At 42.0% G+C, this 19156-nt stretch overlaps 1 long non-coding RNA gene across 1 annotated transcript; it reads right to left on the reverse strand.

The window, feature by feature from the left end:
- Positions 1–4365: 4365 nt before the first annotated feature.
- LOC146442027 (uncharacterized) lies at positions 4366–6101 on the reverse strand. The gene is made up of 2 exons (XR_014849552.1): positions 5824–6101; positions 4366–4540 (listed from the first exon to the last, which is right to left on the reverse strand). It is a non-coding gene; the product is annotated as an uncharacterized LOC146442027 (long non-coding RNA).
- Between the last annotated feature and the right edge of the window lie 13055 nt (positions 6102–19156).

Genomic DNA, 19156 nt, shown 5'->3' on the forward strand with positions numbered 1-19156 from the left:
CTTGACATTACAAAACTGTTAAATACAAAATATTTCAAATATTAAAAATATTAAATGAAAATATTGTTCCTGCATTTGTCAGTTCAGGATCTCAACAACATATAATGGATCTAGTGATACCCAAGAGATTGTTATAGACAGCAAGTCAGTATGCCCACGTTTCTTTCCCAAGGTCTCCTTGCTTCAGAGATCCCACTGTGAGGTTTCTGTGTCGCAGTCTTTTAACAACTGGGCTTGTTGTCAGGCTCTTTGAATTCAGGTCAGCCTGTTCTCTGTTTTTTTCCATTTCTGCTTTGCAAGGCAGAGTGATTGAGCAATTCAGAGTGCATGCACGGGTTAAGCCACTCAAAAGCCCCTTCCTCTAGCCAGCACCCTTCTCCTGAAGTAACCCATATGATTTCAGAAGTTTTACTGGAATAGAAGAACATCATGGTGTCAAAATAGAAATGCTCAGTGAAAAAAAAAGTTCTGTTTCCATGCACCCAGGTTGTCTCCTGTATGCAGCTGCCTAAGTGCCTGCTGGTACATCTGGCTACCTGCTACAGAATCCCCGGTAAACATTTGGAGATGAGAGCTGTGGTGTCACAGCACAGGCTTCTAGCTCTGCGGTGGGAAGCCTGAGTGTTTCAGCTCCATATCCTGAGACAGGCAGAAGTCCTAGTCTTGCTCCACTGGTGGGACTCTCAGCTGTTCCAAGTTGTTTGTTTATGAAGAAACTTGAAACTGTCCAGTGGAAGGTTAATAGGAGAGTCAGAGTACAGTAGGATGCATCCTGTAATGAAAGGCTGGGCTTCTTTATTCTGGTGAAAAGAAGGCTAGGGGGTATCCAACAGGAGCCTATAGCTTTTCAGAATCACAGAATCATGCAATCCTTTGGGTTGGAAGGGACCTTAAGGAACATCTCATTCCACCCCCTCTGCCATAGGCAGATACAGCTTCCACAAGTCCAGGTTGCTCAAAGCCTCATGCAGTCTGGCCTTGAATACTTCTAGAGCTGGGGAAGCCACAACTTCTCTGGGCAACCTGTTCCAGTGTGTCACCATCCTCACAGTAAAGAATTTCTTCTTAACATCTAATCTAAACCTCTTTCAGTCTGAAGCCATTCCCCCTTATCCTGTCTCTATATACTCTTGTAAAAAGCCCCTCTCCATCTTTCTTGTAGGGTCTGTTCAGGTACTGGAAGGCCACAATGAGGTCACCCTGAAGCCTTTTCCACATTGAGCAATTCCAATTGTCTTAGCCCTTCCTCATCAGAGAGCTGCTGCATTCCTCTGATCAACTTGGTGGCTCTCCTTTGGATTTGCTCCAACAGGTCCATGTCCTTCCTGTGCTGGGGACCCCAGAGCTGGATGCAACACTCCAAGTGGGATCTAACCAGAGTAGGGCAGAGGGGCAGAATCTCCTCCCTCACCCTGCTGCCCACGCTGCTTTTAATCCAGGCCAGGACACAATTGGCTCTCTGTGCTGCGTGTGCTCATTACTGGGTCATGTCCAGCATCTCATCCACCAGCAGCCCCAAATCCTTCTCTGCAGGGCTGCTGTTGACCTGTTCATCCCCAGCCTGGATTGACACCAGAGGTTGCCCTTGATCAAGGTATTGCACCTTGCACTTGGTCTTGTTCAAGAAATAGACCTTCATGAGGTTTAACATTTCCAGGTCCCTTTGGATGGCATCCCATCCTTCAGGTGTGGCAACTGCACCACTCAGCTCCATATTATCTGCAAACTTGCTGAGGGTGCACGAGATCCCTGTATCTATGTCAATAATGAAGATAACAAATAGCAGAGGTTATTTAATATAACCTGTCTTGCAAAGATGATACAAATCCTTTGTAGTGGCAGACCACATGACAAAGGGCAATAGCCACAAGTTTTGTCTTCAGTGGTTCAGGACAGGCACTAGACAAGACTGAGGTGACAGTGCAGGACCAAAGCATCATATCCAGTGAGATTGTAGAATCTCCACCCTTTAGCTTTTTGATATTTAAGAGTATTAGACAAAGCTATGAAACATGCAGAGTTGGTGATAAACATACTTTTAGCAGGAGTTTGTACTAGAGAGCTCCACATGGTGCCTTCTGACCTACACTTGACCATGAATCTGTGATGATTTGAAAGCTTCTGTGAGTCCAGCTCTTCCAATGGACAAGATCACATGCAGGAACAGCTTATTTATCTTCCACAAAAGGATAAACAATCCCCACTTCTCCTTCCAGGACAGCTGTACTTTTTCCATCCCCTTCCTCAGGTTGCACACTTGCTGAATTTCCTGTCTGTGAGAACTTCAGAGAGGTCTCAGCTTTGTTCTGTGTTGAGATGGCAAGCATTTCATATCTGCAGGTTTCCATGGGACCACATTAAGAATGAGGTCACCCTCAGTAAACCACTGTCATAGCCTGGCTGGCAGACAGAGAGCTGGGATCACCAGCACAAGCCTGCCCCAATATTTATTGCACTGTTTCAGCAGCTAGGCCAGCATTTCCAGGCATCTCCCCTTCCAAACACTCCACCTCTCCAGTTCTTAGCTTCAATATATCATGTTTCCTTCAAGAGGGAAGTTGGAGCCCTGGTCCCTGTCTCCCCTTCTGGTGCTGCAGAAGCACACAGTCTTATCCCCCAGAATCAGGCCTGCCATTAAGAGCATTTTCAATAATCTCTGCAAAGTTGCCAGAAAACCTTGCTGCTGCCTGCACTTTGCTTCAAGTAAACTGAAAGGCTTCTCTGTGATTTGTATTTTTAACCACTCGGCAGCAACAGCAGCACAGCCTGAGCATGTAAAGCAGCTCCACTGAGCACATCAGCTGAGTCACTGCCTTTTACCACAAACCCCTTGCAGCAGAAGCTGGAGAAATCAATAACACTGAGCAGCTGAGTAGCAGTGCTGAGGCTGTGCAAAGTTCTTGTGTAGAAACACACCAAGTGTTCATAGCAGGAAAAGCACCTCACCTCATTAACACTGGAAAAAAAGCCCTTAAGTTTAATTCACCAGACACACCGAGGTGCAGCCTCTGTGATGAGAGAATGTGGTGACTGAAGAAATACAGGAAGGAAGTGGAATCAGTGACACCACCAGAGGGGGAAAAGATCAGTTTTATCACCAAGCCTTGAAACACTACTTATTGCATTCCATATTCATCTCTATTCTGAACACAGAGCCTGCATAAATACATGGATCCAGAAGAGAGGTAAAAGGGGAGCTCTTCTTAAACTGTAACACTTAGCTGCCTGAGGGCAGGAGTGCCACAGGGGAGCTCAATGCCCTCTCTCTTAGCAAGTCACCCTGTAAATCCTGCAATTTCTGGGAGACTGTGTTCCCATTATCCTCTGTGGAAGGGATAACAAGATGCCAAATCCCACTAGAGTAGGGGAGATTGTGCTACTCTCACCATCTATGCATAGAGAACCCTCAGCCTGCAGTGTTGCCAGTGGCAAGACTCAAGACAAGAGCCTGTTCCAGCCTTACAGACACACATCCACACATATACGTACACTCTGGCTTGCATTTCGTATGCTACAAATCTCTTCTGAGAAAGTTCCCTGTAAATATTGGCCAGGCATGCTGCTCCTTCTTTGATAACTCTCTGAAAATCTTTGCATATTGCAGTAATTTTTATCTTGCCCGCTGTAAAATTTGGAAGACCTGCTGAACATTTCACCAGAGTAAACATATTAAAGCATAACACTAACTATCCACTACACATTTCTTCACTCCTGAGACAAATTTGTACGAAAATGGCCAAGTGTCTCTTCCTATACACAATTTTTCCATCTTGTGTCAACATATAATTTGATCTTGCTTTTCCCCTCTTCTCTGTTTTATCTTTAATTTGTGAACAGCAGAGACTCCATCCAGAAGAGCAAGACTTTCCATAGCCAGTAAGCAGATGTTCTTTGTTTGAAATCACTTCCCAGCATGCTCTCATCTCTTATCTGCTAAGATCTTGTGATTATAATCACAAGGTTCTTCTAATTATTACAATATCTTCTGTATTCAGTTGTGCACCTGGTCTGTGGGAACCTGAGTGCATTCCACAGGGCATTTGAGCTCTCTGACATTTCAAAGTCTGTGATTGCTGCAGCAGCAGTGGTGACCTCCCCCTTGAAAACTTTTAGGGTTGAAGAAAGAAATCACAGCTGTGCAGGAAAGCCAGGTAAACCTACTGTCTAAAGAAGTGTAACCAGCCACAGCTGTCCCTGGGGTGAGCTAAAGCATAGTCTCCTTCAAAGAAGCCACTGGAACAGAATCACAGCACCCCAGGGGCCACTGGTCTGTCTTTCTTCACTTTTCACTTCTCAGTTCAGCTGCTAGGATCTGAGGAATATAAACAGGGCACCCTCTGCATACACAGGCCATGATAGTATTGGTTTTGCTAGGGCTGAGCTGACCTTTTGTGTTTGACATTTTTGCTTTGAAAGAAAACAAAGGTATTTGCTTTATGTGACATGTAGACTCTCTAAAACCATTCAGCTTCCCTACTGGCTGGTGATATTGAGTCCATGGTCTGCAATATACAACACTTCTCAGCTGTTGAGAATGAACCTGTAAATGGCAAAGAAAAGCTTGATGAAATAATAAGGGATAGTGTAAAGCAGCAACATCCACAAGCCTTCTCTGAATCACTTTTCTTACTAGTAAACACTGATAACTATATTTACTTTCTGATAATTACAAAGAGAAGTCAAAGAGCTGAGGTAAGACCAAGATGTATGCAGTAAGACAGAAAGAGTATATGCATCCCACCTTGTAAATAAATCTTCCTTTAAATAAAACGTTTATTTTAACATCTTTCTTTGGTGCAGCTAACATAACAAACACATAAAACCAAAACACACCTGGAGTTATTTGTCACATTCTTTTCTGTTCAAATTGTTTATCTACAAAGAAACAAGTGAAAAACATCTCATGTAGAAAAAGCAAGTCCACCCAAAAAGGTTTCTTGCCTCTCACCTTCAGTGCCCCCCTAGATGAGGGAAACACCAAGCATGATACCTCCAGTTTCATAGGCTGTGACTTCAAACTCTTTCCAAAGTAAGCAACCTTTTTAAAGATTTTAAATTGCTTCCTGCAACTAAGGGAACCACCTCCTGGCACAAGGTGGGGAGATTCCACTGCTCCTGCTGCATAACTCATTGCTGCACAGGGGCAGTGGCCATGAGATGACACAAACCATCCAATTTCTTTATACTAAGCTACTTTTCACCTTTCTAAGCTAAGTTGGACAAAGATTAAGAGTCCACTCCAGGAGAACCCAGCCTGGTGAGGCTCATAAACAGCCAGACCAACCTACTGAGCCCTTCATTTACTGCCCCACAAGAAACTGCATGAAAAACTGCTTAGCATAAGGTGAAAAGAAGGAGTGAAGGTGTGACTCATAATAACAGTTTAGAGATTCTTACTGGGCCAAAAGAGGATATTTGGGATGTAACCCAGTGGTTTATCCTACCTGGGGATAAAGAGACAGCACAGTGAGCTTCCTCCATCAGTCAATATCTTAAATATGAGATTGTAATGGCTGATGTCTTCTAACCATCACACTATGAGGTAGAGTCCTTACCAATTCACTTTGTAAAGTCAGCTGTTCTGGGATAATCATTCTTCACTGCATATCTCCTTCTTGCACACTTCTATCCTGCAGAGAGAAGAGTGAAGCTCTTATTCTTCTCTGCAATTTTCTCCACTATTTCTTAATTTTTGCTTTGAAAGCACTCTCAAATTCTTCTTTCTCTACCCTCTACACACAGTCTGCATTTTTTTACAGACAAGAAAAGCAAACTTGTAGTACAAAGGAGGTCTGTTGATTTCAGGGTTTTTTAATGACAAACCTTTCAGTAAGTAGGCAAGGCATCTGATGATCTGAAGGCTTCTCAAAGCTTCCCAGAGGTGATGGTGAACTCAAACACTGACACACAAGATGGTCTTAGGCATCAGCAATTTATTATCCCCTGGTACACCTTTTTATACTCTTTCTTCATATGCATAACAGGTGTTCCTTATTACATTACCATTGGTCAGTAAACTATCCACAGGTGCCTTTTCTAATTAGTCCTACACGCCTGCTTTCTCTGCTTCATTCTCTAACCAAGGTGTTTACCTCCCTTGTTTAGGGGCACAGCTGTAATTTATTTAGGTTTAGGATGCCTGCAGCCTTTTCCTATCTTACCACACACAGGTAGCAAGCATTGTTAAGTTCCTGCCAATCCACATTTGTGCTGATTGACTGAACAAAGTTTCTTCTCTGCTGTGCATTTACCTTCAGAGAACTACCTTCAGGAGGGTTCTGCACTCTCCTGATGCTTCCATAGTGTGCTCCTGCTAGAGACTCAAGGTCATTTGTTCCTATTACAGAGGCACCACAGGGCTGTGGTGAGGCTCTAGACCCAAGTGAAAGTCACTTCTGACAGGCAGTACCAAGGCTGGCTGCAGACCAAAGAGCTACAAGTGGGTAAAACACAGCATACAGCACAGGGTAACAGTGAAACAATTGTGACTATTTCACAAGTGCCAATTCTGACCTCATCACCAGCCTTGAAGAGGGAGTGAGGCTTCTGAGAATGCACTCATCTCTATCTCAGTATTGCCAGTGTTGTGTGTGAGTCCACACAATCACATAAGTGTAAGCACAGATGCTTGCAGAACATCTTAGGCTTTGGGATGATGGATTTTGAGCAAGGACAAGACTACAATCATTTGCCCTGTGAAGAATGTCTAGGGGTTAAAAGTTACTGACTGAACCAGGGAGAATTCCATGAAGGAAGGGACTGCCAGTCTCACAGCAGTGGTTGTGGATGAAAGAAGGGCAAGTATGCTGTTTGGACATTTGCACTTGCTAGTTCTTTTTCCAAAGGAGGTTTTGAGCTATCAACCTGCACCATTTTTTGAGGTATTCATGCAATACTCTGTACTGAAATTTTATCTTCAGTAAATCTATTCTTTTGGTGGGAAAATTCTCCATCTGTCATGCCTTTCCTTCCAAGTCAGGGTGAGTCCTGGTGCACAGCTGGAGTTCCTACCAATGGAAGAGGAGATGGCTTTGTCCATACAGTCAGTTCAGCACTGCACTGAACCTGCCCAAAATGTGAAACCTCCTCCCCATCTCTGCATGTATGTCCTGACACTGACAACCAGACTAAACCATTTTCTACTGACTGAGTAATACTTCTCACAAAACAATGGTCTCAACTGGTATAGAATTAATTTGATTCAGAAGCTTGGTAGGAAATTTCTCAATGCAGTTACCACACTCTCCACTGTTCTGTACTTAGTGACAGTGGGATTGCCACTGAGGTGTTTAGTAACTTGTGTTTTATTTTGCGTTAGTGTTTTATTTAGTCTTTTATATATATATATGTGCCAAATACTTGAAAACAGGTGGTGCATGCTTGGCTCACTAAATGGCATCTGTACAATTCATACAAGAATGTGACTACTCTGCCTGCACAAATTTTCTCTACCAACACTGGAGCACCACTTTTATGTAAAACTGTAAAGGATGGAGTCATCAGTAAGAACTCAACTGAGGTTGGGTTGGGAAAAAAGAATTTAAATGAAACAAAAATGAGCTCTTTTTTTATTCTTCAGTGAAATAAATTTCATTTCAGTTCCAATGAAATATTCTATTAAAAAGATGTAATTGTGGAGGGACAATGTAAACAGGCTTTATTAGTAAATTAAATATTCAGCAAACCAACCATCATATTTCCAATAGTCACTTAAAAACAGAGTATACAGAAATGGTGATAGGAATACCTAAATTAAATGTACTTGTAACTTGTGTAGTATTTCCACAGGTCAGCATCTCACTAGGGATGAAAACAACCATACAATAGTAGTATAAAATGAAACTGTCAAAGAGTAAAGATTTTCATTTTCACCAGTAGTTATTTTCCCAGGAAATTGCTTTAAAATAGAAAAATTCTAGAAACTAAAAGTGTATTCATTATGAAATGATTTTGCATTAACTTGATAAACAATAAAATAATGGTATGAAGACTTTTCTACCCTTTGAGGAATGCACTATTTATTGAGTTTAAAATTATAATAAACCATTGAGAGCCTACTGAGCTAGGTAATAAAAGCAGCACAGCAATTTAAGAGTTCATTTCTGTGGCTCTGTAATAGTTTCCAGAGGTTTTTTTTTATCTTAGTAGGGTTTTTATGGTTGTGCAATTGTAGTAATTGAAAGTAGATTAAAAAAATTACTCTCTTCCAGACCTTTCCAGGGAAAAAGAAAGAAAGAATTGAAATCTGTATGATGTTTCATCTGGGAAAATATGGAATTATAATTTTCATATAACATAATGGTTAGTCTGCCTGTACCTGCAATCTCATTATTATAGGGAATATGTATAGAATTTAAATTAAATTGGACATGCTCTCCTGGTTTGTACACTCGTGCCCACCAGCACAGGCAGTGCAGAGAGGTACATCTGGTACCCATGTGAGCAGAGAGATGGATCCTCACCAGCACAGGTTCTCCACTGGTGTGAAGGATTAATGCTCCCCTGAGCAGCATCTGCCCCACCCTGAGGATGGAAGAAGCTGTGCTGGTGCCAAGACCTCTCCCAAGCTGTGGCAAAGTCTAGCTCCGTCTTTGCAATGGGAAGCACATGGGGCTAGGAGTTCGTGTGCTGAATGGGGAAAAAGCACAGAAGATTTTTGTGCTGAAACAAGGAGAGGAAATAGTCATAGTGTAGGGGGCTAAAGAGTGCAAATAACAAATTTTACAAGGGAAGGTGATACCAGGAGGTTGGAGGTGGGCAGGGCAGCTCTGGCAAGCTCATGTGTACAGAGATGTGTGTCTGGGTCTGACCAGATTTGGATGGGAGAAAGAAGACAACAAGCACCATAGTCGGAAGGTGCACCCCTCTTGCTTCCAGCTTTGACTGGACTTTGAGTGAGCCACTAGACTTAGAAGAAAATGGGAGTTTGGGGCCTGAAATTGTAAATTTGTCAAAATGAGAAGAAAACTGGATTTTGGCAGAGGAAGTAGAGGTACCATCTCAAGCAAGATGATATGTAGCAAGTGATTTAAGGCAGACACAAGAGGTCAGAATTTTATGGAAAAACTGGAACATGAGGCTTAAATAACAAAAAAGCTTGAGAAAAAAGAAACATCTGACTGGAGATAGGTAGCCACAAAACTTAGGTCAGAAGGGCTAAAAGAGAGAGAGCTAGTACTGCTGTGATATTGCACACCCGTGGCAGGAGAGCAGCATGTGAGCCAGAAAGGCACGGATGCTGCAGGTGAAAGAGCTGCAGAAGAATGGGATGGGAAGGTGGGAAACCTCACATTTCTTATGTGAGAGACTGGTTAGATGTTCCCAGTCCTTCTGCTTTTCAGCTATACCGGAGAAGGAATTGTACACTGCCATGTCTTAGAAATGCATAATGGCATTAATGAAAAATGATCACTGGTGTGCTGTGTCCTTCTATGAACGTGCAGGAACCTCATACCAAGCCCAGTATCTTGGCAATCTTTGAAAACAGCACAAAGAAAATACTTTAAATGCAATGAGTTTATAACGCTGCGCAAGGATTTACCAAATTTCATTCATGATCTGTAAATAAAAATCATGTTATCTGAGCCACAGTGACCTCTGAAATCAAGGAGACAGGGATATTGACACAGGCAGAGGAAAAATTCTCTGATGCTGCATATGCATGAAGGGACTCTGGCTGCATCAGCATTGTGAGCTGGGATAATGGACTCCCGTGGCACAACAGAGCAGGGGTCATTCGCCCAGAGCGGGATGGGGATGGAGTTGCCATCTGCACATTCCTGATTCTCTTCATGATAATCAGCCCATTTTTCAAAACATACTTTGCATGCAAAGGCGTGTGCTTAGCATTCATATTAGCAACATATGTGTCATTGTTTGAGCTGCAAGCTCATTAGCACCTCGGTGTGACGAGTGCCACCTGAACAGAATGAAGCTTGCAGAGATTGAAAGGTACGGGGAAATGGCTGAGGGCAAAGTAGACAGTGGCAAACAATAATATCTAAAAGCAGGGAGAGCCACACTTTTAATTCAATACACATTTTGATCGATGGCTCTAACCACCTCCCATTTAAAGGCGTACAAAGAACAGTCATGTCCTAAAGGCAATGGCTGTGAGCACAAACAGAAAGAGTCTGGGTTATGCTTAGATGGATCAAAAAATCAAACCGAGGAAAGAGCAGGAAAAAGAAGGCAGTTGCATCCCAAAAACAGCGCTGACATTTACATGTGACAAGAAGGTGGGAGAGGTACTATAAAAAAATGCAACCACTACTGTAGATGATGATTATTAAAATATCCAAGGGCACAGATTGCATCTATAGTAGTAGCACTTGTGACTGAAAATCATGAAGGATTAGCATGGATGTTGCTAATAGACTAAGACTGATGTAAGGTAAACTACACGGACCACATCCCTAACATTTAATTGCAATAGAAAGTCTGGCTTTGTCGAGAATCCTCATCTGTTAAATAGAGAATGATTTATTGAAGTGACTTTCTCTCTCTGTGAGGGTCCTCAGAAGGGAGTTCAGGATGATTTAAGTACTTAGATATATGCACAAGCCACCAAGAAAGGAAAAAACAGTGACAGGATTGATGCTGGTTTCTGGAGCATAGGGCTGTTTTTTTGATAAAAGCCTGACTTGATTTTGTCTGCTTTGTTTCAGAAAAGCATAAGAGGGGCTTTGAATTAGATATGAAAAGATGAAAAAGGGCTTCTACCCAAATTAACATGACACTACCTGGTGTTAGGCAGGCCTGTGAGGTAGGTCTCCTTACACCTTTTCCTTCTGCAGAGCACATGAAAACTCTTTTAGTCTCTGCAGATCCATTTCACTGAAAGACAAGACAGAGTTAAGTCACTGTTGCAGCCAAGGAAACCCGAATCAGCTGCATCTGAAACAGATTAGAAAATATCTGAAACATCTTGTAAAAAAATATTCTCCTCCCCACATCCCAAACCCCTGTTCTTCAGATTAGGTCCTTTCCTTCAGTCATGCTCACAGACTGGAAATTTTACTGACTTTCTAATTGCAAGAAACTTTACACAGTTGGGGAAACCTCTTTCATTCCATCACCTTTGAGGTGTGGCTGCATTTCTGTGTTTCCTGCCCTGCTCAGAAGCCTCCAGCCCCTCTGCATAGCAGTCTCCCTGATGCAGCACCTGTCCTTGAGTAGCCCAGCCCTGGATCCACAAACATTCCCTGTTGCTGCCTTCTCTCCCTCCCTGCCAGAGCTCTGAGTGGCTCAAGTGCAGCAGCCCACATTAATCTTGTAGCAAAATAGATAGTACCTACAGCATGAATGGGGAGCACACAAGGAAAACCCATCAAGCCCTTGCCCTGTTTCTGTTGATGTGAGAAGTTAAACCAAGACAGAAACTCAGTATCAGAAGGGTGATCAAGATGAGCCCTCTTCTGCTGCATGATATCAGATAATATGGAACAGCATATGGAATATAATATATCCCATAAACCAGGGAGTCCACTGGATGCTTCAACCTGTGAACAAAACTAATTGAAGGGCAAGTAGAATTATATACCCAACACATGTGCATATGGCAGTGGGGCAGAACCAGAGGAACAGCACTGCCAGAGTGTGGTAATATGAGTGTGGTGCTCATCTTGTGGAGACCCAAATCCTGACATTACTGACAAATGAGAGTACTGCAACCTGGCATAATAAAGGGTGAATATAAACATGAAAAAAGCAACAGTGAGAACAGATGGCAATCAATACACAAGGGGGGAATTAACACAGAATCAATTTGGATACTGAACTGTGGTGAACCCTGAGCTGGTTTCTGAGCTCAGCTAACCCTGAGCTGATTGCTGCCTGCTACCTAAAGTACCTAAGCACAACATCAAAGCCAGGTTGGCATTGGCCTCTTCCTCATCTTCCAGACAAGTACACTGTTCATTACTTCAGGCACACATGCCTGTGTACATAAACACACACACAGAAGAAAGTTGTTTTAAGTCACCCCCTTTCACTTTCCTGCAAATCATTCTTCTGCATGATTGTAGCATTCCAATCAGCCTGTAAGTCCAACTCAGTGGCACTCACCATAGGTATTTGTTGACATTTCTCCACCTTTTGTGTTGCTGACAGGTTGCTTTGCAATTGCATGGATAACTAAAACATCTCACAGGTACAAGCTGCCTTTGGAAAGGTTGGAACCTGTGAAGTCTGATTGAGTTTGGTATTGTTATAATCTTGTAATCTATACCCTGTACAGTCAGGGTATCACAATATCACTGAATTTAAATGCAATAAGGAAAATGCAAGTGCACCATAATAATCAAGCCATTTTACATCCCACTATGACTCATTTACTTTTTCCTTTAGTCATTAAATCTTTGTGGTTTATGCTTAGTTTTTTTGTTGGTTTTTTTCATAACATTTAATCAAATTTTGGTTTATTTTTCTTTTTGTAGGTCTCATATGGGTGTCACTTAAACTGAAACCAATTAAGAAACATCTGCAGACACCAGCACAGTGTCAAGTGTGAACAATGAAATTTCTTCTAAGAGAAGAGAGTGAGCAGAGCACACTCTCAACAAGTCTGGGAAAGCTCTGTCCAAACAAAAGCCATGTTTATGTTCTCACTGGAGCTCCAGTGTGTTGCAACCTGGCTCTCAAGAGCACTGTAAACCAAGATGGAGTTGATCCAGACAGTGCAATCAGCAGTACTAATTAAGTTTAGAACACCACCAGCTAGTCTGGTTTAGGTATAGTGTACTTATAAGGCATAGGAACATATAGAAATGATTGCTTGCTTATGAAGAAGATATTTTAGTTTAAACTGATCTTTTTTTCTTTTTTTTTAATTCTCAAGAACTCACTAGAGAGCCTTGTAAAGGTTATATGGAGACATTTTGCCTATCTCTAACCCAATTTCATTTCTTTTATGCTTCATCTCAAGTTACTGGAATTGTCATGTTTCTTTATGGGATAATTATAATATCCCTGTAAGGTTTTATTACCTTAACATACTGGTATATATTCTCAACCCTAACTCTAGTTTAATATGTATTTTTAAATAATTAATATGTAGCCTAGACAAACATGTAGTGCAGCAGAGAAATTATAAATCAGGGGTTTCTTTGAGGGAAAGATATACCCTGTCCACACTACTGTCCTTCCCATAAGAGTGTCCAAGAGGGGCTTGACCCAAAAAAATTTGGGACCATCACATTGCTGGCTCCTTCCTGCTGGTAGAACAGACTTTTAAACTGTGTTGTCAGCCTGAAGAAGAAAAAATTATGAGATGAGGCTTCCACATCAGGGGTTTGATCACGGGGTTGAAACAAAATTGTGGGGGAAAAGGGTGGAGGTTTTTCTGTTTGCAAGTGTGAGGATAAGAAAGTGGGTTTGCCTGTTTTTTGCTTTATGCAGGATGAGCTTCTCACAGTCTAAGGAAAAAAAAAGAAATAATCTGGTATGGGCTTGAAGGCTAACACTGATGGTATCTGAAAACACCATGAGAGCATCCAGCCAAGCCCCGAAACAGCCATCTCTGTACTGCTGCTGCTCCAGATGTCACAGCCAAGGGGACAGCACAGATGAATTGCCAAAAGTCTCAATGCAGTCTGCTGTGGTGCATTTTGCAGTTGACCCTGCAAAAGTCATGCATTTACCCATTACCTCATGTAGCTGGATGCATGCTGGGGTCAGGGCAGATCCAAGAGCTGCAGTGTTGACCTGCAGGAGGGAGCTGACTGAGACCATCATCTGTGGCTGTCCTTTTTCCTGAGCAGAGATAGGAAGCCTTTACAGGTTTTTTTTGCAAAAACGATGTTTCCCTTTTCTTTATCAGAAGGAACAGACACTGGCATGACAGGCTTGTACTCCACAGGCTTATTTTTCCTCAGGCAATGGTACCTGAGCTCCTGGTCCCACTGGTATGGCCACAAAACAAGTCATAATTATAATAGAAAGCAAAACCAATAGTAGTTATTATTTAAGGATAACATATTTAATAATATTATTTAAGTGCCACAGGTGAAGGAAGCACCTGACTTGAATATCTCAGAATTGCCTTGCAGCACTTCCCAGGAGGGGGAACAGCCTTCATCACACCACCAGTTAACAGGGGCATGATCAATGACAGAAGCGTCTGTCACCTTTCACTAAATTCACCACCAAGACCTCTGATGTGTTTTTCAGAGAAAGAAAATTTGGATTGGTTCAGCAGGAACTGATTAAACTGAGAAATTTTCACATGGGGCATCTGCAGGCACCACAAAATCTGCACAATACCATCCAGAAACAAATGGAAGAATGCTTTATGATCTAAGTAAATGCCAATTGACAAAATTAATAGCTCATTTCATTTTCTTTTCATTTTCCCCCTTACTCTTTGTCTTGTAGCTATGGGAAATGCCCATCCATACAGACGTTCATTTTAATAAAATCTTCTTCCTTTTCTGTACTGACATATCTCCTTATGTCTCCCCTCTTGCAATCTTGCCATCTCTGCAGCAAGTTCTTTAAAGCAGTTTCTAATTTTATCTTGAGCTGTGAAGTTTTTGAAAGTTCTCTGTTTGAAAAAGACTGCAAGAAAAAATAGGCTGAACTGAATAAATAGTTATTCTAACATTTTGATGTCTCATGAGTTCAGAAAGCGGGGGTAGGAGGAGGTTCTGAAAAACGGCTAACATGTTAAAGCTCCCTTGCTGTTTTCCTTCTGAAACACAGGGCTTAGGTCATGTAACCTCCTTAACCTAGGTCAGCTCCATCACAGATGTCTGATGGAGGCCTTGTGATGCATCTCTCCAAGAAAGAGAAGAAACAGGGCAGGAGGAGATGAGTGAGAGGGATTGGGTCATTAACTTCTGCTCCATGCAGCTGCAGATATAAGAAAGATGGAAATGTCTACAGAGAAATAAGAAATAATTGTAGCAGCAAGGCATGTTCTTCTTTGTTATGAAGGAGTTGAGGAAATAGTTTTACTGCTTTTTTCCAGTATATGTCTACCTTTAGATTAAGAATAGTGCTTACCTGTATTTACAGAAACACTCTGAAAGGCTGGGTTTGGGAACACTGCAAAAATAGGGATGCTCCTAAAATTCTTAATAGTGTGCATTGGATTAGTGGCTAATATTTGCATTTGAGTTGGTAGGATTGGTCAGTTAGCTTGCTAAAGCAGCTTGGTGATGGGGTTGCTATGTAGTTTTTTTTAATTTAGGAGGTGCTCACTCAAAAGGTAATTTTTCATTGATTGACACAGAAAACAGTGTACTACATGATGCATTTAATGTGTGGAAAAAACTTATAATGGAGCTTTTGTACAACTTGGTAGGCATTGTGCTGAAACTCGTATACTCCAAAGGATCCTCTCAAATCCTGCAAACATATTAAACAAAATTACTCCACTATTTCTCAAGAAAACCAGATATAGTCTTAGACTATTTGGGGGATAAGTTATTTCCTTTTTTCATATCTGAATCTTTTTTTCCCAAAGTCAGTAGTTGTCTTCGCTTCCAGTGTTTTCCCCAAACACCTTTAAATGTTGTCTGTGGGAGCAGTCACAAAGCAATAGAAACATGCCAAACATATTGATTACAGAGTAAAATGGTTACCCTGGCAACTAAAAATCCTAGGAAAGCTCTTTAAACTTCCTTCTGTTCTCATGTGACTTCTTTTTATATACTTTTTTCCTCGGATGGTTTGAGAAATCACGGATATAAAAGTATTTGCTCTGAACATACAGCGATGGAGAAAAGGTGATTCATGCCTAGATTATTTATTCCACCAGGAATATAACTACCCACATTACTGCCTTAGTAATCCATCACTTGCATAATGAGTAGGTAATTTTTGTAACTTGGGGGGCAGAGTAACCCTCTCCCACTAAGTTCTAAATCTATATTCAGATGTGACCTAAGGAAAGAAATCCAAGGAACAGAATTTTCCTTAAGTTCCAAGGCAAGCAAAATGAACAGTGTGAAAGAATCATAACTCATGTGGAGGCCAAAAGTTTACTCTGCGCTGCACAGAGTAAATGCAATGCTTGTCCTCTCTCCATGGGTGGTTTTGGACAAATGGTGACTAGGTGTGACAATAGTGACCTAACCAGAGGAGCAGTAGGGTCCAGAGCTGGTGGTAGTGGGCTCATGTGTTTGCTCAGGCTCATTCAAGGCACTGCCTGATGGTGCCAGCATATTTAAAAGCATGTGCAATTAAAAAATGAAGCTGAGTTGGGAGCAAATTTACATGTCCTGTTTCTCTGACTCCTGCTTGGTTCAACCCCAGACATACAGAAAACTCTCTACTTACTGCTCAAGCAACTCTCATGAACAGGCTCAGCTTCTCAGCCTCTTAATATCTCAGAAGGAATTGCCCTTGCAGGCATTAAGCAGATGCTTGTTGATCCATTCATTTGTAAGCAGGAACAGTAACTGGACTATGAAGAAAGGGGGAAATATGTAACAATGATTAAATTAAGGTTTGGGGGTTTGTTAGAAGAAGGGTGTCTAAGCCAGCAATTCAGAAGACAGGCCACTACTATTCAGGCTTTGATATGCTGATTTTTTCTTCTCTGAACAAATGGTAGTAGGTTGTTTTTAGGGGTTTTTTTGTCCTCTATACTGGCTTTCCAAATAAAAATGGTTTTGAAAAGCTGCAATTACAGAGGTTACAAATAACATGCAGCAACACAGCTGGCACTGGAACATTTCCAGGATATAATCACCTGTCGTGCCATGACGAGGGGCCATTATTTCCAGTGGGGTCCAACAGATCTGTTGTAAAAAATGTCATCTCTTAATGGAGCAGGTCTGGGATTGCCTGAGCCCTAGTCTGCTTTCCTATGTCAGTTTGTGTTAAGGAGGTATGTTATTCCTTTGAATGATGCCTTTTTATTTGTCCCAGACTTGTATTGTCAATAGAAGGCTGAAGAAAATGTGATTAAGTTACATGGAACCATAAATCAGCTTGCGGTGAAAAGAAATGACACAATCTAAACTTTCCAGTAAACATAATCCTAAGAACAACTGAGTATAGTATAAAAGGTGGGGAAAAACATTGGTTAATTTTTGTAGGTGGACTATTACTTCAGTGCAACAAAAGGCAGTTCTCTAACTCCCTTTATTTGAACAGATGTTTGCCTTGTGTTGTCCTTTGTATTCTCAGGGGGGTTTTGTCAGTCTTGAGAGGGAAAACTTTGCTAATGCCCTTTTAATACCCAGTCTCCTTTAATTAATTTTTCTCTGATTGAAAAATGCAAATCCTTCTAGCAAGACATCAGTATTTGTCTCACATACAAAAATCACTATCACTTCTATAAGCAGCTTTCTGCTGAGATATAGAAAGATAACTGAACACTAGCATTTTGACATTCACCAGTCACAGGACTTAATGGTAACATTAAATTGACATACTTCTTAGGGAAAGGAGGGAGTCCTCAAAGGAAAAATGGTTCCACTTTTCTGTAACTGTCATCACTTTCCTTTGCATGGCACTGATTTGGGGATCTTGGATCAAAACACTGTAGTCAGCTGTAGGATTACATCCCAGCTTGACTGATTTTGTTGCACAAGTGGTGCAGAGCATGCTTCCAATTGCACTCACAGTCATCTGCAGCTATAACAGAGCCCAGACTGCTATTGAGACCTCTGCCTGTCTGCCACAGTTCCCACGGGAGCATTGTCCAGTTAAAATGAGAATTATGAAGACTGTTCATCATTAAATAGCAGAAGTTTATGTGATTTTTCCCATTCATGCTTGGCAGGAGCCAAGCTCATTGCACTAAACCCTATGCATTTTTAATCCTGTCAGCTCTGAAGGCTGGTGTGGTCTCAAAAGCCAGGTGAGCTTAGCTTCCCTGCACCATGGGAACGTCCCCTGACGGCACAGCTATCCCATACCGCAGGAAAACGTGCCAGATGTCTCTGCCAAGGGCTAAGTTCCTGGAGCAGCTCTGCCCTGCTTGGCCTGTGCCCTGCTGAGCTGGCTGCTGCCCTGGGTGAGCTGTGCCAGCTGTGCCAGCCAGGCTCAGCTGCAGGGACAAGCAGCAGCCACTGCGGATAAAGGCTGTGCTGCCAAAGGTCCTCCCCCGTGCATTTGGCATGATTTGTGGAACTACAGCAACTCTCTCAGCCTCTGTCAGGCTTCCCAAAGCTTGGGCCAGGAAGGATTTGGATGAAGGTACCCTGGTGCAGCAGGAACCCATAGCTCCATGTATGCATTTAGGATGGGTTTTGTGCTTTATCACTCACTTCCTTTCATTTCCTCTTCTCCCTGTGGATTACTCAGAGGCCTCTGTGTGACCAGGAGCTGACCCTTTAGGCACTGTATCCTATGGAGCATTCACAGCAGCAGCTGGGACTGCCACGTGTCCCGTGGGGTGGTTCTTTAAAAAGAAGTACCTCCAGGGCAGTTATGGGGAAGAGATACTCCTGCCTTTCACGTGTGCCTATGTGGGGGGTGTGCACATGTAGGAGTTGTTCTTATTACTCACTCCTTGGAAATTAACAGCACATCTTATGCAATGATAGATGAGGCATTGAGTACAGGCTGTGGTTTATTGCATGGGAAGGGTGCCACTGCTACATGGATATCACTGACCCAACAACCTCCTTCCATGCTCCCAGGCCTCCTCATGGAGATGCTGGACACAGGCTATTTTTTCATTTTTTGAGTGTGTTTTCATTTTTTTCTGATTTTTGTCTTCCATCCTCTGTGCCTACTAATTATCTGTTACTTATTATATGAACAGGACAAATTCCCTGCATTACTTCATTTGAGGACCTGAAATGGATACTGCTACTGAAAGCCCTGGGAAGAAGGTAGCCTTGGGAGATGGTTATTATTGAAGGCCCCAGTTAATTACAGATGCTAAAATGGGAGTGTGGAGGGGAGAAGGAGGTGAAAGGAGGGAGCACTCAAAATAGCATAATCAGCAAATATGCCTTGGTATCAGCAGTGTTATAGCTAGCAGAGTTATTAGAAAAGCCCTAGAGTTTTACTCCTCCTTTACTACTTCCTAATAAAGTAATACAAAATAAAGTGTTGTAAATTATTTTCACCTGAGAAATTTAAAGGTTAGTGTATTCACTGTTTCCGTGATTTTTCCTTTCTGATTTTAAGAGTGTCTGATCCATGTGGACATGTTTATGCACAAACAAGCTAAGCTCTTATCTTATACAGCCAG

The sequence above is a fragment of the Lichenostomus cassidix genome, chromosome 2 (assembly GCF_008360975.1).
Source record: "Lichenostomus cassidix isolate B80296 chromosome 2, HeHo_3.0, whole genome shotgun sequence".
Classification (NCBI taxonomy): domain Eukaryota; kingdom Metazoa; phylum Chordata; class Aves; order Passeriformes; family Meliphagidae; genus Lichenostomus; species Lichenostomus cassidix.